Raw genomic sequence first — 21933 nt, 5'->3', positions numbered from 1 at the left:
AGCATGGAAGATGGAATCCACTACATGATAAAGGAATGCTCCAAAGGAGAGGAGTTTCCATGGAAACGGTGAAGGATCCATGAGTATCTTGTTTCCTGATAAAAATCTGAAAGTATTAAAAGAGCAACTAGTTGAACAGAGAGTTTGATGAGTTTTTATATCATCATTTGAGAGAAGTCTGTCCAATCACTGTATCATACATGATCTGAAATGATCATGTAGGCCTAAAGTTCTATTCCATTCCAGTCTATTATTTTCTCATCTATTTTATTCGATTCCATTTCATTCCATCCTATTATATTCACTTGAGCAATAACAGTCTGGTGGAAGGTAGTTATAGAGTATTCTTATGACAACATAAGGTCAATTGAATAATGTATGTGCTGCACTTAGCTGGAACAGGAGCATAGCTCTAACTGTACCACGCAGCTCAGTAGACTATTCCCTGAAAGAAAGGTTGGGTGCTGCAACTGAAAATGTGAAGCAGTGTGCACTGCTGGAACATGGGAGTAGCACTTCAGCTGGAAGGATTATGAGCAGGTAAAACGAATAGGTTTACTATAAAGTTGTAACAAATCAGTTAAAATACTGTCATATGCCTCCATACTGAATATCGGTCAGGCTACATCAGACTAATTAGCATAAAGTATTTAGGCCTACCGACAATACAATAAAACAACATGGGACTCACCTTTGTAAAGTTTCTACTGAGGTTTAGATTCCCGAGAGACGATAAACGAGAGTAAAATATTTTCGCTGGACTAATGTGTTATTTGTTGGCGAATAATATAAGACTATAATTTATATTTTGCGGTATAAATAAATTAAAAACAAAGTTTTAAAATGACAACTTGAACCTACAGTACTAGCAGCTTTCTTCCAGTCTCCAGACTGACGACTGACACCATCGTGAATTGAATGTTTCCGAAGTGCGTGCAGCCGCAGCCAGCCTCCTTCTCAGCTAAGCGGTTTATGATGGGGCGGGGCGATGTGTAAATGACAAGTACAGTCTCAAATCAGAACACTGAACCGTGGAGGACATCTCATGTTCAGAGGCGGGATTGGGTACCGTTGACAGCATCTTTTCCGTGACGTAGATAGTCATCACGAGAGCGCACCCACGAATTGTCCCAGGTATGCTTTCTGAGGATGGCTCAGGTTTCCCTTTATAGTGCGCTACTTTTGACCAGGACTCATAGTGCCCACAGGATTCTGGTCAAAAGTAGTACACTATATATAGGGAATAGGGTGCCATTTGAGGGAATAGGGTGCTATTTGTCATTTGGGACGTAAACAAACAAAAAAACTTTCTAACATGCTCCCTTTGTTTTGATGTTGTCCACATTCTGATTGTGGCCACATTTTTAGACAGGTGTAGATGAATAAAAGACACATTGTGATCTGATTGTGATCAGATCTTCCTTAACCACCTCCAGAGGTAGTCCGGCACCCATTGTGTCTGGATATCAATCGAGTGTAAACAGATCTGGATGGTCAAACCGTTTAATAAATGATCATTATATTTATCTCTGGTCTCTAAACCATTGACAGGTAGCACCATTGGAAATCAATGGAATTTGTAACTGTCTAAAATGTATATGTATGTACATGTATATATCTTTTTTATTTTTTATTATTTGCATACAGGGAGGCACCAGCTAATCTGGCTTCACAATGGGACACAGTGAACAGATAAGAGACACATTTTAATACAAAATGGTAGCTGCAACAAACCTTGATCAGATAGTGATTGGATCATATTGATCAGCTCACGAAACTGACATTTAAAAAAGGCTTGAGTAATATTGCAATCCCCAAAGTAGGTGTTCATTCAGGCCCCTACTCTGAAAATGTTCATTCAGCATGGCCTACTCTGAGAGTAAGGTGTTCATTCAGCATGACTCTGAGGGTAAGGTGTTCATTCAGCATGGCTACTCTGAGAGTAAAGGGTTCATTCCAGCATGGCCTACTCTGATTGATAATGGACAGGTGTTCATTCAGCGTGGGCCTACTCTGAGGTAAAGGTGTTCATTCAGTATATCAATCTATGCAAAGGTGTTCATTCAGTATGCCTCACTCTGAGTAAAGGTGTTCATTCAGCATGGCCTAATCTGAGGTAAAGGTGTTCATTCAGCATGGCCTACTCTGAGGTAAAGGTGTTCATTCAGATGGCCTAATCTGAGGTAGCATCATTTAGCATACCAATCTGAGGTGGGGTGTTCATCTAGTACGGCCTACTCTGAGGTAAAGGTGTCTATTCCAGGGTGTCTACCTGAGGGGTGTTCATTCAGCATGGCCTACTCTGAGGTAAAGGTGTTCATTCAGCATGGCCTACTCTGAGGTAAAGGTGTTCATTCAGCATGGCCTACTCTGAGGTAAAGGCCACTTACTCACCATCTTAAACAGCTACACCAGACACGTTCTGTGACCAAAAGAGCGTCCTCTCATATGAGCGATTACAACCCCACCTCTCGAACTGCGGCTGCAGATGTGTTTGTTTTGTTGTTTTTGAATGGTGTAAGTGTGTTCCTAAAGCCCTGGTTAAACAATCACTGCCCCATTCAATGGTGGGGAATGTGAACGAGGTGGAGAAACTTGAAGCAATTAATTAGCTTTGGTCATGATGTAGGTTCCAAAAGACCTTCCCCTGGAGTTGTGCAAAACATGGTCTGCTCCCACTGTCACCATGACTACACATACAGGAGCATGAGGCATATTTGTGGCCACACCTGTCTCCTTGAGATTATACCTAGTCATTATTCATGCCAATAATTTCAAAGTATAACATGAAAACAATCATGAGCATTACTGGTAATGATACGTTGTTGCCATCGGCTACTGTTTCCCAGGCAATGCACTTGATTCTAACCCTGGGTGGTGCGCTGGTTTACACTGTGAATGACTCCACTAGCTTGTTTACTTTGTTAGATGTTTTCATTTGAAAGTTTAACTCACAGATTTAGGATAGATTCATATCCTGTCCTGCACATGTGCTTCTTTACCTCTATTTTACACACAGTTTTATGGTCACCCTCCCTTCATATTCCTCACTGTCAATTGTGAATGAAAATTCTTCAAGTTGTATCGGTGAAACGTCCATGCAGCATCTGCATGCCAACCATTTGATCTCAATCAGTTTCATGTGACAATGCATTTGGATCTTCTTAGTGCTGTATGTCTACAGTGTTGTTCTGAGTTATGCCTACAGTGTTGTTCTGAGTTAGGCCTATAGTGTTGTTCTGAGTTAGGCCTACAGTGTTGTTCTGAGTTAGGCCTACAGTGTTGTTCTGAGTTAGGCCTACAGTGTTGTTCTGAGTTAGGCCTACAGTGTTGTTCTGAGTTAGGCCTACAGTGTTGTTCTGAGTTAGGCCTACAGTGTTGTTCTGAATTAGGCCTACAGTGTTGTTCTGAGTTAGGCCTACAGTGTTGTTCTGAGTTAGGCCTACAGTGTTGTTCTGAGTTAGGCCTACAGTGTTGTTCTGAGTTAGGCCTACAGTGTTGTTCTGAGTTAGGCCTACAGTGTTGTTCTGAGTTAGGCCTACAGTGTTGTTCTGAGTTAGGCCTACAGTTGTTCTGAGTTAGGCCTACAGTGTTGTTCTGAGTTAGGCCTACAGTGTTGTTCTGAGTTAGGCCTACAGTTGTTCTGAGTTAGGCCTACAGTTGTTCTGAGTTAGGCCTATAGTAAGCGTTTTAGAGCTGATGGTGTTCAACTGTAGCATAGCCTACCTGGTCTCTTTTTCTTTTCGTTTTTACAATCAAAACACATATTTTACATGGTGCCATGCTGTTGAGTTATGGCCACATGAGAGAATTATGCAACAGGGTAGTGGGGTCGAAGGTCACTTGTCTGAGGTCAGCTGAGCATCCTTTGAGAGGCTTCCGGGAACTACCCACAGTTCTAAAGACCAGAGAGAAGTTAGAAATCCTGGCCTATACTGCCATCTACTGACAACGGTATAATAGCCACTGATGTACCAGAGAAGCTGTCATAGGAAGAAATTATGGTCATAAACCTACTGAAAACAATGTCTATATTTTCTACGTGAATGAAACTGATTTACACAGTGAATTACACTACATCTAGCTAGATAAACATTATCAAGAGCTTCTAAGTTATTTCACATGCAGTCTTATACAATTCTAATTCATAACTAGTTTTATTTGTCTGAACAACATCAGTACATGATCAGTGATCAGATCTCTCCCAGATCCCTGCTGTACTCTGAGTGTCATTTCTTAGAGAGTATGTACCTGACTAAGGTGGAATGACAGACTGCTGTAGAACGCTCAAGGACATTCCCCTCCGGTATGACTCACTGGCATGGAACACAGAACAGTCTTTTGTGTCAAGCTGTAAAGCCAATCTGACTGGCAACACATGGTGTTGGAGGTGAAAAGGTATTTTTCTCTCTCAGACGCTGCTGCTCGAAAGAAGGTCAATGCAGCACTTGCGGTGTGAAAATATGGATTCTGTATCTGGACTCTGTATCTGGATTCTGTATCTGGCTCTGTATCTGGATTCTGTATCTGGATCCTATATCTGGATCCTATATCTGGATTCTGTATCTGGACTCTGTATCTGGATTCTGTATCTGGATTCTGTATCTGGCTCTGTCTCTGGATTCTGTATCTGTATCTGTATCCTGTATCTGGATTCTGTATCTGGATTCCCATCTGGACTCTGTATCTGGATTCTGTATCCTGATTCTGTATCTGGCTCTGGATTCTGGATCTGGATCTGGATCCTGTATCTGGATCCTGTATCTGGATTCTGGATCTGGACTCTGTATCTGGACTCTGTCTCTGGATTCTGTATCTGTATCTGTATCTGTATCTGTATCTGGATCCTGTATCTGGATTCTGTATCTGGATTCTGTATCTGGACTCTGTATCTGGATTCTGTATCTGGATTCTGTATCTGGCTCTGGATTCTGGATCTGGATCTGGATCCTGTATCTGGATCCTGTATCTGGATTCTGTATCTGGCTCTGGATTCTGGATCTGGATCTGGATCCTGTATCTGGATTCTGTATCTGGACTCTGTATCTGGACTCTGTATCTGGACTCTGTATCTGGACTCTGTATCTGGACTCTGTATCTGGACTCTGTATCTGGACTCTGTATCTGGCTACATACACATCAGTATATTGTCTGAGGTGGACTCCTTGGTCCACCTGTATTATTAGTCATCTGTAGACTTCTTTACGCTTTTTTAACGGACCACAAATGTGTCCCTTTCATGTGTTCATCAGTCATCCCATCTGTCGTTGTGTCATGTATAGTGCCGCATATATACACTCAAAGCATGTAACCTACTTCTGGATGATTTTATTAGAACCATCTGCACATGGAAAGATAGACATCATAAGAGACATCAGACAGACATGATAAGACAGACATGATAAGACAGACAGACATGATAAGACAGACAGACATGATAAGACAGACAGACATGATAAGACAGACAGACATGATAAGACAGACAGACATGATAAGACAGACATGATAAGACAGACATGATAAGACAGACATCATAAGCAAAACATGTCAGTAGCTTTGAGTAAGCAACAGTATATGGTTGGATTTCCCAACATGAAGAGATAACATTGTAGACCGTAGACCCATTCAACTCACTAAGCCCTCTGATGTCTTCCACTCCCTACAGACTGTGGGCATAGTGGTAGGTATACAATGCAGTGCTCAGTTGTGGAAATAGAAGGAGTTGAATCCGTAGAAGCGGTGCTTTCTCCCGGTGTGTACATTGTCCTGCAGGTTGACCGCGCCCCCGGAGGGAGCTGTGGAAGAGATGGTGGGCCTCCGACTTACTGAAGGAGTCCTGAGCCCAACAGGGCCAGCTGGCACCGGCCCCTCTCCCTGGGTGGGTGGAAGGCAGGGCATGTGGACGGGGTTGATACAGGGGTTGAGATACTGCGTGGGATGGGGATCTCTCTGTTCTGCCACTCCCGATCCTGTTCTTCAAGGGTCTGATTGACAGTCATCTCAGAACCCAGAACTAAATTCCCGCCAGAACGCCAGTTACGGATGTTGGGAGACCAGATCAGCAGCAGACAGCTCCGTCTCAGATTCATATGCCGCCCCTGTGTTTGTTAGTAGCCAATGCTGGAGCTGGCTGGCTCAGGCTGAACAGGTTACCCCCTGATGCTGTGTAGCTCTGCTTCTTGCTGCGAGGAACGTCCTCATACCATACCTCCTCTCTGGGTGTTATTCTCTTTGGTGACCTCTGTGGTCTCATTCAGGGAGAATGGGGCAGCTGGCGGTTGTACAAGGCCAGAGAGCTCTCTGTGTCTGTGACCTTCTCCAGAGAGGCTCTGGGAGCCTGGCTGCTCTGCTGGGGGTCTGGATGCCCCTGGCCCTGGGTGATGGAGCCCTTCTCTGACCTCCTTGACCTGGCACTCACACCTCCTCCCCACACCTCTCCTCCCCACACCTCTCCTCCCCACACCTCCTCCCCACACCTCCTCCCCACACCTCTCACACCCGGAGCCTTGATCTTGAAGGTGGTGACCAGGGAACACATAGCCAGACACCTGAGCAGGTTCCAGCCCAGACACATCTCCAGCCCCAGGCCTGGCTAGACTGAGCTCTGAGGCCGTGGCGGTTGTTGAGATGGCTGTCCTGAGTAGAAGGTCCCCTTTATCTCCTGATGACTTTGGTGACTGTGACATAGTTCCCAGAGGCCCAGCAGGGTGATTCTGTGTGGAAGTCTGGTCTGTGCTGTGGGACTCTGCTGCTGGGGCAGTGACAGGAGGGTGGTAGGTGCTCTCCACCATATGACGGCCCTGGCGTATTCTGGCCTTGCGCCCGTCTCGTGGTTTAGGGGGCAGCAGGACGGGGTGGGATCGCTCCCTCTGAGAGAGACGAGCACTGCTTTGTTAGGAGGTTTGTCTCGTTCAGTCATCAGAGTAAAGTGATACTGAAGAAAAACTGTTTGTTTAAGCAGTCTAAAACTATTTCTATGGTAGTTGGGGAAGTTAAAGAAGGTTTGGAGGCTAATAATGTGATATTCTAGCGAAGCAGTTAAATGTAGGAATATTACAACTGCACTGTATATTCAGGTGATTCATGTGTTACTGTACGTACCAGCTCTGTTGTGTAGGGAGTCATCTTCCCAGTGATCATGTCAACGGTGTTCTCATGGTAGTCATCCAACCTCCAGGGATTAGTAGACCCAGTGCCTGGAGTAAAAACATATGACATGCTTGCTATTTTGAATATGATATCTGAGTGAGAGTGACTAACCAAATCAATGGGGCCCCGGCCGGTAATTCAACCATGATTACTACACGTTTAGATAGCTGGCGTTTAGACTAACTAACCAATCTAAACAATGGTAGTGGGACATGGGGGCTAATTGAGTGACTGTAGAAAAACTGCTGATCCACAACCAAATGTCAAAACTTGCACCTTGTGTATTCTACTATTCTAACTCTTATTATTATTATTGTACAATAATAATTGTTAAATTGATCTCGCGGGGCCGCCAGTTCTTGGTCCAACTAGTCTGGGTATTACTCCATGTCTCTCGAAAGGCCTCAAATGGCACCCTATCCCTTATAGAGGACACATCTTTTGACCAGAACCGTATGGACTACATAGGGAATAGAAGCCTGTTGGGATACAGCCTGTGTGTTCAGGGGCTCTGCTCTCTGTACCTGTGTAGTGAAACTGTAGGAGGTGACCCAGTGGGACTTCTCCACGTTGCGGAGCATGTTGGCTGTCTGTTCAGACAGCGTGACGGCCCCAGTCACGCAATGTGGGGTTGGGAAACACTGTCTTCTGGGACTTGGGGTAGAATACCTGGGTCTGGGCCTCGCCCCTTAACTGGCTTGGGGTGCTGAGAGAGACAAAGAGAAAGGTGAGACAGGACACAGGTGTCGGGAACAGATGGAGTGTGCATGTGACCTTCTTCCTTAGGTTGTTTCCTGAATGGCACTCCTATTCCCTTGGGTGCACTACTTCTGAGCAGGGCCCTGGAATAGGGTACCATTTAGAACAAATCCCTAGTCATCCACTTCAGTGAGAACATTCATTTATTGGGCTTCACTGGTCAGATGAGATGAAATATAACATAAGGATCATATTCTGCCTCCCAAATAACACCCGATACCCTATGCAGTGCACTCTATGGGAATAGTGTGCTATTTGGGACACACATGTTTCTGTGTACAGTGAGAGGGAAACCTGACTTAGCTAAATGACTGTACTGTAGCTACCACATCCAGGAAGCCATGTTGTCCTGGCCATGAGATGGTTTTTCCTGGTTGTCATGGGTGCCTCCAGTACCTCATGACGATAAGACCTCCTGGGATTGAAGACAAGACACTTCATCTGGGAATGAGGCTTGTGCTTGTGTGTGCAACCTTATACGGGCAAGCACGAGACACACACACACACACAGACACACATGCAGTTTGCACACACACGCACAAGCACACACGCACAACACCTTTTGTCTTTCTCAGCACGGTGATCTCTGGAGCAGAGGACGGGATGAGGGGTTCAGGGGTCGTAGGGGACGCAGCTCTCACGCCTGTGTCGGGTCGCCTGGTGGAGCGGAACGTTGGGAACAGGGCGAAGGAGATGTGGGCCTGATACGGATGTTCTTTGGAACTGGAACCTTTATCATTATCTCTCTGTAGGGGAGGAGGGCATAGCAGTGAAGGAAGGACAGCCATTACAACTGTATCATTATCTCTCTGCAGGGAGGGAGGGAGGGCATAGCAGTGAAGGAAGGACAGCCATTACAACTGTATCATTAGCTCTCTGTAGGGAGGAGGAGGGCATAGCAGTGAAGGAAGGACAGCCATTACAACTGTATCATTATCTTCTGTAGGGAGGGAGGGCATAGCAGTGAAGGAAGGACAGCCATTACAACTGTATCATTATCTCTCTGTAGGGGGGAGGGAGGAGGGCAAAGCAGTGAAGGAAGGACAGCTATTACAACTGTATCATTATCTCTCTGTAGGGAGGGAGGGCAAAGCAGTGAAGGAAGGACAGGCATTACAACTGTATCATTATCTCTCTGTAGGGAGGAGGGCATAGCAGTGAAGGAAGGACAGCCATTACAACTGTATCATTATCTCTCTGCAGGGAGGGAGGGAGGGCATAGCAGTGAAGGAAGGAAGGACAGCCATTACAACTGTATCATTATCTCTCTGTAGGGAGGGGAGGGCATAGCAGTGAAGGAAGGACAGCCATTACAACTGTATCATTATCTCTCTGTAGGGAGGGAGGGAGGGCATAGCAGTGAAGGAAGAACAGCCATTACAACTGTATCATCATATCTCTGTAGGGAGGGAGGGAGGGCATAGCAGTGAAGGAAGGACAGCCATTACAACTGTATCATTATCTCTGTAGTAGGGAGGGAGGGCATAGCAGTGAAGGAAGGACAGCCATTAAACTGTATCATTATCTCTGCAGGGAGGGAGGGAGGGCATAGCAGTGAAGGAAGGACAGCCATTGGCAACTGTATCATTAGCTCTCTGTAGGGAGGGAGGGCATAGCAGTGAAGGAAGGACAGCCATTACAACTGTATCATTATCTCTCTGTAGGGAGGGAGGGCATAGGCAGGAAGGAAGGACAGCCATTACAACTGTATCATTATCTCTCTGTAGGGAGGAGGGAGGGCAAAGCAGTGAAGGAAGGACAGCTATTACAACTGTATCATTATCTCTCTGTAGGGAGGAGGGCAAAGCAGTGAAGGAAGGACAGCCATTACAACTGTATCATTATCTTCTGTAGGGGAGGGAGGGGAGGGGCATAGCAGTGAAGGAAGGACAGCCATTACAACTGTATCATTATCTCTCTGTATGGAGGGAGGGCATAGCAGTGAAGGAAGGACAGCCATTACAACTGTATCATTATCTCTCTGTAGGGAGGGAGGGAAGGCAAAGCAGTGAAGGAAGGACAGCCATTACACCTGTATCATTATCTCTCTGTAGGGAGGGAGGGCATAGCAGTGAAGGAAGGACAGCCATTAAGCAACTGTATCAATATCTCTCTGTAGGGAGGAGGGCAAAGCAGTGAAGGAAGGACAGCCACTACAACTGTATCATTATCTCTCTGTAGGGAGGGAGGGAGGGAGGGAGGGCATAGCAGTGAAGGAAGGACAGCCATTACACCTGTATCATTATCTCTCTGTAGGGAGGGAGGGCAAAGCAGTGAAGGAAGGACAGCCATTACAACTGTATCATTATCTCTCTGTAGGGAGGGAGGGAGGGCAAAGCAGTGAAGGAAGGACAGCCATTACAACTGTATCATTATCTCTCTGTAGGGGAGGGAGGGAGGGCATAGCAGTGAAGGAAAGACAGCCATTACAACTGTATCATTATCTCTCTGTAGGAGGGAGGGCAAAGCAGTGAAGGACAGCCATTACAACTGTATCATTATCTCTCTGCAGGGAGGGAGGGAGGCATAGCAGTGAAAGGAAGGACAGCCATTACAACTCATCATTATCTCTCTGTAGGGAGGGAGGGCATAGCAGTGAGGGAAGGACAGCCATTACAACTGTATCATTATCTCTCTGTAGGGAGGAGGGCATAGCAGTGAAGGAAGGACAGCCATTACAACTGTATCATTATCTCTCTGTAGGGAGGGAGGGAGGGGGCAAAGCAGTGAAGGAAGGACAGCTATTACAACTGTATCATTATCTCTCTGTAGGGAGGAGGGCAAAGCAGTGAAGGAAGGACAGCCATTACAACTGTATCATTATCTCTCTGTAGGGAGGAGGGAGGGCATAGCAGTGAAGGAAGGACAGCCATTACAACTGTATCATTATCTCTCTGTATGGAGGGAGGGCATAGCAGTGAAGGAAGGACAGCCATTACAACTGTATCATTATCTCTCTGTAGGGAGGGAGGGAAGGCAAAGCAGTGAAGGAAGGACAGCCATTACACCTGTATCATTATCTCTCTGTAGGGAGGGAGGGCATAGCAGTGAAGGAAGGACAGCCATTACAACTGTATCAATATCTCTCTGTAGGGAGGGAGGGCAAAGCAGTGAAGGAAGGACAGCCACTACAACTGTATCATTATCTCTCTGTAGGAAGGAGGAGGGAGGCATAGTAGCAAGGAAGGGACAGCCATTACACCTGTATCATTATCTCTGTAGGGAGGAGGGCAAAGCAGTGAAGGAAGGACAGCCATTACAACTGTATCATTATCTCTCTGTAGGAGGGAGGGAGGGCAAAGCAGTGAAGGAAGGACAGCCATTACAACTGTATCATTATCTCTCTGTAGGGAGGGAGGGAGGGGCATAGCAGTGAAGGAAAGACAGCCATTACAACTGTATCATTATCTCTCTGTAGGGAGGGAGGGCAAAGCAGTGAAGGAAGGACAGCCATTACAACTGTATCATTATCTCTCTGTAGGGAGGGAGGGGAGGGCATAGCAGTGAAGGAAGGACAGCCATTACAACTGTATCATTATCTCTCTGTAGGAGGAGGGAGGGCATAGCAGTGAAGGAAGGACAGCCATTTCAACTGTATCATTATCTCTCTGTAGGGAGGGAGGGCAAAGCAGTGAAGGAAGGACAGCAATTACAACTGTATCATTATCTCTCTGTAGGGAGGAAGGAGTGGCATGGCAGTGAAGGAAGGACAGCCATTACAACTGTATCATTATCTCTCTGTAGGGAGGGAGGGCATAGCAGTGAAGGAAGGACAGCCATTACAACTGTATCATTATCTCTCTGCAGGGAGGGAGGGAGGGCATAGCAGTGAAGGAAGGACAGCCATTACAACTGTATCATTATCTCTCTGTAGGGAGGGAGGGCATAGCAGTGAAGGAAGGACAGCCATTACAACTCTATCATTATCTCTCTGTAGGGAGAGAAGGCATAGCAGTGAAGGAAGGACAGCCATTACAACTGTATCATTATCTCTCTGTAGGGAGGGAGGGCAAAGCAGTGAAGGAAGAACAGCCATTAAAACTGCATCATTATCTCTCTGTAGGGAGGGAGGGCATAGCAGTGAAGGAAGGACAGCCATTACAACTGTATCATTATCTCTCTGTAGGGAGGGAGGGCATAGCAGTGAAGGAAGGACAGCCATTACAACTGTATCATTATCTCTCTGTAGGGAGGGAGGGCATAGCAGTGAAGGAAGGACAGCCATTACAACTGTATCATTATCTCTCTGTAGGGAGGAGGGGAGGGCATAGCAGTGAAGGAAGGACAGCCATTACAACTGTATCATTATCTCTCTGTAGGGAGGGAGGGAGGGCAAAGCAGTGAAGGAAGGACAGCCATTACAACTGTATCATTATCTCTCTGTAGGGAGGGAGGGAGGGCATAGCAGTGAAGGAAAGACAGCCATTACAACTGTATCATTATCTCTCTGTAGGGAGGGAGGGCAAAGCAGTGAAGGAAGGACAGCCATTACAACTGTATCATTATCTCTCTGTAGGGAGGGAGGGAGGGCATAGCAGTGAAGGAAGGACAGCCATTACAACTGTATCATTATCTCTCTGTAGGGAGGGAGGGAGGGCATAGCAGTGAAGGAAGGACAGCCATTTCAACTGTATCATTATCTCTCTGTAGGGAGGGAGGGCAAAGCAGTGAAGGAAGGACAGCAATTACAACTGTATCATTATCTCTCTGTAGGGAGGAAGGGAGGGCATGGCAGTGAAGGAAGGACAGCCATTACAACTGTATCATTATCTCTCTGTAGGGAGGGAGGGCATAGCAGTGAAGGAAGGACAGCCATTACAACTGTATCATTATCTCTCTGCAGGGAGGAGGGAGGGCATAGCAGTGAAGGAAGGACAGCCATTACAACTGTATCATTATCTCTCTGTAGGGAGGGAGGGCATAGCAGTGAAGGAAGGACAGCCATTACAACTCTATCATTATCTCTCTGTAGGGAGAGAGGGCATAGCAGTGAAGGAAGGACAGCCATTACAACTGTATCATTATCTCTCTGTAGGGAGGGAGGGCAAAGCAGTGAAGGAAGAACAGCCATTAAAACTGCATCATTATCTCTCTGTAGGGAGGGAGGGCATAGCAGTGAAGGAAGGACAGCCATTACAACTGTATCATTATCTCTCTGTATGGAGGGAGGGCATAGCAGTGAAGGAAGGACAGCCATTACAACTGTATCATTATCTCTCTGTAGGGAGGAGGGCATAGCAGTGAAGGAAGGACAGCCATTACAACTGTATCATTATCTCTCTGTAGGGAGGGAGGGAGGGCATAGCAGTGAAGGAAGGACAGCCATTACAACTGTATCATTATCTCTCTGTAGGGAGGAGGGCAAAGCAGTGAAGGAAGGACAGCCATTACAACTGTATCATTATCTCTCTGTAGGGAGGAAGGGAAGGCATAGCAGTGAAGGAAGGACAGTCATTACAACTATCATTATCTCTCTGTAGGGAGGGAGGGAGGGCATAGCAGTGAAGGAAGGACAGCCATGACAACTGTATCATTATCTCTCTGTAGGGAGGGAGGGCATAGCAGTGAAGGAAGGACAGCCATTACACCTGTATCATTATCTCTCTGTAGGGAGGGAGGGCAAAGCAGTGAAGGAAGGACAGCCATTACAACTGTATCATTATCTCTCTCTAGGGAGGAAGGGAGGGCATAGCAGTGAAGGAAGGACAGCCATTACAACTGTATCATTATCTCTCTGTAGGGAGGGAGGGCATAGCAGTGAAGGAAGGAGCCATTACAACTCTATCATTATCTCTCTGTAGGGAGAGAGGGCATAGCAGTGAAGGAAGGACAGCCATTACAACTCTATCATTATCTCTCTATAGGGAGGGAGGGCAAAGCAGTGAAGGAAGAACAGCCATTAAAACCGCATCATTATCTCTCTGTAGGGAGGGAGGGCATAGCAGTGAAGGAAGGACAGCCATTACAACTGTATCATTATCTCTCTGTAGGGAGGGAGGGCATAGCAGTGAAGGAAGAACAGCCATTACAACTGTATCATTATCTCTCTGAAGGGAGGGAGGGCATAGCAGTGAAGGAAGGACAGCCATTACAACTGTATCGTTATATCTCTGTATGGAGGGAGGGCAAAGAAGTGAAGGAAGGACAGGCATTACAACTGTATCATTATCTCTCTGTAGGGAGGGAGGGAGGGCAAAGCAGTGAAGGAAGAACAGCCATTACAACTGTATCATTATCTCTCTGAAGGGAGGGAGGGCATAGCAGTGAAGGAAGGACAGCCATTACAACTGTATTATTATCTCTCTGTAGGGAGGGGAGGGCAAAGCAGTGAAGGAAGGACAGGAATTACAACTGTATCATTATCTCTCTGTAGGGAGGGAGTGCAAAGAAGTGAAGGAAGGACAGGCATTACAACTGTATCATTATCTCTCTGTAGGGAGGGAGGGAGTGCAAAGCAGTGAAGGAAGGACAGACATGACAACTGTGTCATTATCTCTCTGTAGGGAGGGAGGGCAAAGCAGTGAAGGGAGGACAAGCATTACAACTGTATCATTATCTCTCTGTCGGGAGGGAGGGTATAGCAGTGAAGGGAGGACAGACATTACAACTGTATTGAAGCAGTCAGTGTAAATGATATTAGCACTATAAACTGTGTCCACCTTTCTCCCCTCTCTGTTGGGATGGCAGAGCAATAAAGGACAGAGACAACATTTCCTATACAGTAAGCAGTAAGATGGATATTAATCCTATACATTTTATAATGATCTTACTGTTCAGGAGGAGGGCATAACAATAAAGGAAGCAGAGATCAACTGTATATAAGTCGTTTCTGTAGAACTGGGGTCTCCAACCCTGTTCCTGAGAGCTACCCTCCTGTAGGTTTTATCTCCAACCCTGTTCCTGGAGAGCTACCCTCCTGTAGGTTTTTATCTCAAACCCTGTTCCTGGAGAGCTACCCTCCTGTAGGTTTTATCTCCAACCCTGTTCCTGGAGAGCTACCCTCCTGTAGGTTTTAACTCCAACCCTGTTCCTGGAGAGTTACCCTCCTGTAGGTTAACTCCAACCCTGTTCCTGGAGAGCTACCCTCCTGTAGGTTTTTATCTCAAACCCTGTTCCTGGAGAGTTACCCTCCTGTAGGTTAACTCCAACCCTGTTCCTGGAGAGTTACCCTCCTGTAGGTTTTAACTCCAACCCTGTTCCTGGAGAGTTACCCTCCTGTAGGTTAACTCCAACCCTGTTCCTGGAGAGTTACCCTCCTGTAGGTTTTAACTCCAAACCTGTTCCTGGAGAGCTACCCTCCTGTAGGTTTTCACTCCAACACTGTTCCTGGAGAGTTACCCTCCTGTAGGTTAACTCCAACCCTGTTCCTGGAGAGTTACCCTCCTGTAGGTTTTAACTCCAACCCTGTTCCTGGAGAGTTGCCCTCCCAAACTCCACCCTGTTCCTGGAGAGTTACCCTCCTGTAGGTTTTAACTCCAACCCTGTTACTGGAGAGTTACCCTCCTGTAGGTTAACTCCAACCCTGTTACTGGAGAGCTACCCTCCTGTAGGTTAACTCCAACCCCAGTTGTAACTGACCTGATTCAGCTTATCAACCAGCTAATTATTAGAATCAGGTGTGCTAGATTAGGGTTGGAGAGAGAACCTACAGGAGGGTATCTCTCCAGGAACAGGGTTGGAGGGAAACCCTACAGGAGGGTAGCTCTTCAGGAACAGGGTTGGAGTGAAAACCTACAGGAGGGTAGCTCTTCAGGAACAGGGTTGGAGTGAAACCCTACAGGAGGGTAACTCTCCAGGAACAGGGTCGGAGTTAAAACCTGCAGGAGGGTAGCTCTCCAGGAACAGGGTTGGAGGGAAACCCTACAGGAGGGTAGCTCTTCAGGAACAGGGTTGGAGTGAAAACCTACAGGAGGGTAACTCTCCAGGAACAGGGTTGGAGTTAAAACCTGCAGGAGGGTATCTCTCCAGGAACAGGGTTGGAGAGCCCTGCGGTTGAAGGATATTCCAGTAGTACTGTAACAATTGAGAATGAGAAACTGATCTCGATCACAGAATGAGTACTTACGCGATGTTGATGTCCGTTGGTTTTGGTATACTGAAAATAAATGTTTGTAAAATAAGAGGATAATCAATATGAACATTATATTGGTGTAAAACTGATTTCAGCCATGGGCCAGTGATGAACTATAGCAGTTCATCCCAAATGGCACCCTCTTCCCTTTATAGTGCACTACTTTTGACCACAACCATATGGGCCCTGGTCAACAATAGTGCACCATATTGGGAATAGGGTGCCATTTGGGACACTTATAATATGTAAAAGGCAACCTACAGCTGGTCGTTGAGGCGGACGTTACTTTTCTTGGTAGGTGTAAGGTCATAAAACTGTTGAATGGTGATGTTCCTGTGAAGACATTAAAGGAGAAGAACCCTCAGTTGCCTCTCAAATGGCACCCTATTCCCTATAGAGTGCACTACTGGTCAAAAGGAGTGCACAGTGTAGGGAATAGGGTGCCATTTGGAACGCATTCCAACAAATACAACATACCCTTGGTAGGTGAATTTTGACATTTCAAAGGAGAAAAATGGTTAGTACATTTTCAAGCCATCCACAATCTCACAATTACTTGAAATCAAGGACTTTGGCTCACACTTGGAATAGTTTAAAAAAAAATGTTTATATTATTTTGAGAGATAATTTTCTGAATGCTACTGAATGCTTGCTACTCAGAAGTGTTCAAGTAAATCAGAAGTCAAGTTTCCGTCATTAAAAAGTCATGGCCCTAATGATAATCTTACTCAGGTGGGACGGATCCTCCGTAGCTTAAGTGGCGATGGCCCTTGATGATGGCAGGGGTGTGTTTACTCTTCTGAGGAGGACGCCATCCTGTGGCTGGAGTGCTGGCTCAGTCCACGCTGGGTACGACCCGACGCTAAAACCCTGCTGCTGCTACTGGGAACTCCAGGAAGTGGTGGGACTCTGCTGCTAGGGCCTCTGGGAAGAGGACTGCAAGAGGACATTTAAACCTGTTGCTGAGGAACAAGTCAAGGTCATCCCTAATGTTACCCTATTCCCTATTTGGACAGGTCAAAGTAGTTGACTGTAAATGGAATAGGATGCCATTTGGGATGTAGCGTTCCCAATGACATTCCTGTTCAGATGTGACCCGCTAACATTCCCATGTGACATGATTCCTAACATCTCTGACCATCAAGTCTATGACAGACTAAAGGATTTCTTTCCATCAGCTAAGCTACATGTAGTTCCCATAGTGCACCAAGACATGATGTACAACACAGACAGTACAATAACCAAATATACTGTAGGGCACTGGCAAACAAAATGGAGTCATGCAGGAGGATAAGACTGTTCTCTTACCTGGCCAGAGGTGGAGAGTGAGGCTGTTGCTTACACCATGGCATCCTGCTCTGTACCTGTTTCAGATCCTTGTTCTGTTTGTACATGTAAGTCTCCTCTTTCAGTCGCTGGAGGAGGAGAAGTAGTCACCCTGCTGGCCCGGTCTGTTCAGCTCCAGGGAACAGCATACGGCCCCCCAGCCTGGTGCAGGCGTTTCCCAGGAGGGGTGCAGGGAGGAGGAGGACCTCTGTTTGTGAGACAGGAGTAAAGGACTCACTCCCGATCTGTCTGTGGTCAGTGGGACGTTGCTGGATCCCCTAGGCTGGTCATAGTGACGATGGCGTTGTCAACAGCAGTAGGTTAGTGTCCGGCACAGGATCTGGGTTAGTGACACCTATCCACTGTCTAGGCTGAGCAGCAGACAGGCTTCATCTCTGTGTCTGTGCTCTCAGCAGGACCCTGTACCATACAGAAAGATGCTACTAATATCACAGCGTCACAGCTCAGTGAAGTGTCATGGAGTCTCCCCTGTGATAATATTGAGCGTCACAGCTCAGTGAAGTGTCATGGAGTCTCCCCGTGATAATATCACAGCGTCACAGCTCAGTGACGTGTCATGGAGTTTCCCCGTGATAATATCACAGCGTCACAGCTCAGTGACGTGTCATGGAGTCTCCCCCGTGATAATATCACAGCGTCACAGCTCAGTGACGTGTCATGGAGTCTCCCCTGTGATAATATCACAGCGTCACAGCTCAGTGACGTGTCATGGAGTCTCCCCGCGTGATAATATCACAGCGTCACAGCTCAGTGACGTGTCATGGAGTCTCCCCGTGATAATATCACAGCGTCACAGCTCAGTGAAGTGTCATGGAGTCTCCCCGCGGATAATATCACAGCGTCACAGCTCAGTGACGTGTCATGGAGTCTCCCCGTGATAATATCACAGCGTCACAGCTCAGTGACGTGTCATGGAGTCTCCCCGTGATAATATCACAGCGTCACAGCTCAGTGAAGTGTCATGGAGTCTCCCCGCGATAATATCACAGCGTCACAGCTCAGTGACGTGTCATGGAGTCTCCCCGTGATAATATCACAGCGTCACAGCTCAGTGACGTGTCATGGAGTCTCCCCCGTGATAATATCACAGCGTCACAGCTCAGTGAAGTGTCATGGAGTCTCCCCCGTGATAATATCACAGCGTCACAGCTCAGTGACGTGTCATGGAGTCTCCCCCGTGATAATATCACAGCGTCACAGCTCAGTGTAGCAGCAGAGAGAAGAATGACCAGCCTCACAAAGCCTGAAACCGAAACAGGTTAGCATGAGGCAGTGTCTGATGCCAACAGATGGGTTCAATGACAGAGGTGGGCTCTGGTTACTGCATGGCTACTCATGTTCCTCCACGCACACACACACACACACACACACACACACACACACACACACACACACACACACACACACACACACACACACACACACACACACACACACACACACACACACACACACACACACACACACACACACACACACACACCTGTGAACTAATCCAGACCTCAGGTCACAGTGTATAGCCTTCATTATCCATGCTTTTATGTATATAGGCCTGCACTCACCTGCATGCACACATAACATTAGAATGGCAGGATAGATACACCGCTAGAATACTACACATTGAATTCGCTCTATTTATGTTATTAAACATTCGCACACGACTGACTGCAGTACTTTCTAATTTTATGTTCGTTTCACATGCAGGCCTATGTGTTGTTTTTCTCTACAAGACATCAAAGACTGACCCAGAATAAATTGGGTCAACGGGGTAATGTACTTCAGCGCGAAGAGGTCTACCGACCTTATGTTCCCAAGGGCAACGCCGTTGTTAGGTTTAGATCGGAAAGAACTTCTTTGCGGTCCGTACAGGTTTGAGGCTGTACAATCATGCGCTGTTGATTACGTCAGAGCAGGTCACCTTCTCTTGTGAAATCACAATGGAATCGGGATCAAAGGCAGGATTTCACGGCGTTGAATATATCCTCTCTCTTAGTTGTCCATGGTGCTGAGTCTATGCGAGGATCGGGTTGTTCAGAAAACACAATAACGGCTTTTTGTCCAGGAGCAATTTGCCTAGTTTGTTGATCAATTTCTCACAGTATCAAGAATAGAAGTAGGACTTTCTTTGTTTACTAATTTAATAAGTTGGTCAATGCTAAGGGTGTTTTATTGATTTGAACCTTGTTAAAAACAGGCGCTCTCCGCTCCATGTTTCAATTCACACTGCGTCTATCAATAAAAACATCGACCCGCCATGAAAAACAACACACCTCTAGGCTACAATGCCCTGCCCTTATTCCCAAATCTGGCAACCGTTCCATCCCCTGCATCCCCTCATAATCAATACAATTTCGACGTGTCGTAGGGGCGTCCAAAATGGCACCCTATAGCCTACATAATGCACGACGGCCCAGGTCAAAGTAGTACATTACATCGGAAATAGGGTGCCATTTTGGACGTAAACGTGAGTGTTTGCCAAGAAGCCGAGACATGCCTGGTTTACCAGCATTTTAAGAAATATATTCAGCATTAGCTCCTTAATTGGGATTCTCGTGAGACCTTGTTGAGTCTCAACAAAACACAGAGATGTATCACTGTACCTTTGACCCAGAACTAGCTCTCATCCCGAATAGCACCCTATTCTCTATTTAGTGCACTTATTTTGGGCCAATAGGCTTCCATAGGACTCTGGTCAAAAGTAATGCACTACAGTATATAGGGAATAGGGTTCACTTGCCTTGCCACACTGTGACAAATGGCACCATATTCCCAATATAGTGCACTACTATCTATGAACTCTGGTCAAAAGTAGTGCACTATAAAAGTGAATAGGGTCCCATTTGGGGCATAGACTAAGTCCAGTGACCAATCAGCCTGTTCAGCCTCAACTGAAGAGCTGTTCTGCTCTCTGGATTCCATTTCCTGCTGCTGCATTATACATGTGGAATAGATGCAGAGATTTCTCCAGGCTCTGTTGGCTCTGCTTGGTGTTAACACCCAGGATATTATAGAGGTGGTTTTGATTAGCTCACTACACACTGGGGCCCACAGAAAACGTTGCCCGCAGGGCTGGACACATACCAGTGTTGTGTTATACAGTAGATATCTGTCTGTCTGTCTGTCTTCAGTCATTAGGCATGACTCAACATAGTCTCAGTGTCAACATGGGTTGACATTATGCTGCATGGGAAGACATACAACTATGCTGTATGGGAAGACATATAATTATGCTGTATGGGAAGACATACAACTATGTCTCAGTGAAGACATAATTATGCTGTTGAAGACATTATGCTGCATGGGAAGACATTACAACTATGTTGTATGGGAAGACATACAATTATGCTGTATGGGAAGACATACAACTATGCTGTATGGGAAGACATATAATTATGCTGTATGGGAAGACATACAACTATGCTGTATGGGAAGACATACATGGGAAGACATATAATTATGCTGTACATACAACTATGTATGGGAAGACATAATTATGCTGTATGGGAAGACATACAACTATGCTGTATGGGAAGACATACAACTATGCTGTATGGGAAGACATACTGTATGGTAAGACTATGCTGTACTGTATGGGAAGACATACAACTATGCTGTATGGGAAGACATACCTTTATACTGTACTGTGGGAAGACATAATTTATGCTGTATGGGAAGACATACAACTATGCTGTATGGGAAGACATATAATTATGCTGTATGGAAGACATACAACTATGCTGTATGGGGAAGACATACACTATACTGTATGGGAACATATAATTATGCTGTATGGGAAGACATACAACTATGCTGTATGGGGAAGACATATGAGTATGCTGTATGGGAAAGACATACAACTATGCTGTATGGGAAGGCATACAACTATGCTGTATGGGAAGACATATAATTATGCTGTAGAGGAAGACATACAACTATGCTGTATGGGAAGACATACAACTATGCTGTATGGGAAGATACAACTATGTTGTATGGAAGACATATAATTATGCTGTATGGGAAGACATACAACTATGCTGTATGGGAAGACATATAATTGCATGCTGTATGGGAAGACATACAACTATACTGTATAGGAAGACATATAATTATGCTGTATGGGAAGACATATAATTATGCTGTATGGGAAGACATACAACTATGCTGTATGGGAAGACATACAACTATGCTGTATGGGAAGACATACAACTATGTTGTATGGGAAGACATATAATTATGCTGTATGGGAAGACATACAACTATGCTGTATGGGAAGACATATAATTATGCTGTATGGGAAGACATACAACTATGCTGTATGGGAAGACATATAATTATGCTGTATGGGAAGACATACAACTATGCTGTATGGGAAGACATACAACTATGCTGTATGGGAAGACATATAATTATGCTGTATGGGAAGACATACAACTATGCTGTATGGGAAGACATACAACTATGCTGTATGGGAAGACATACAACTATGCTGTACTGTATGGGAAGACATAATTATGCTGTATGGGAAGACATATAATTATGCTGTATGGGAAGACATACAACTATGCTGTATGGGAAGACATATAATTATGCTGTATGGGAAGACATAC

At 45.8% G+C, this 21933-nt stretch overlaps 1 long non-coding RNA gene across 1 annotated transcript; it reads right to left on the bottom strand.

The window, feature by feature from the left end:
- Positions 1-15973: 15973 nt before the first annotated feature.
- LOC135534109 (uncharacterized) lies at positions 15974-16774 on the bottom strand. The gene is made up of 3 exons (XR_010454635.1): positions 16708-16774; positions 16241-16312; positions 15974-16003 (listed from the first exon to the last, which is right to left on the bottom strand). It is a non-coding gene; the product is annotated as an uncharacterized LOC135534109 (long non-coding RNA).
- Between the last annotated feature and the right edge of the window lie 5159 nt (positions 16775-21933).

The sequence above is a fragment of the Oncorhynchus masou genome, unplaced genomic scaffold, assembly GCF_036934945.1.
Source record: "Oncorhynchus masou masou isolate Uvic2021 unplaced genomic scaffold, UVic_Omas_1.1 unplaced_scaffold_3015, whole genome shotgun sequence".
Classification (NCBI taxonomy): domain Eukaryota; kingdom Metazoa; phylum Chordata; class Actinopteri; order Salmoniformes; family Salmonidae; genus Oncorhynchus; species Oncorhynchus masou.
Note: the sequence above shows the minus strand (reverse complement) of the source record. Positions and strands in the feature narration are given on the sequence as shown.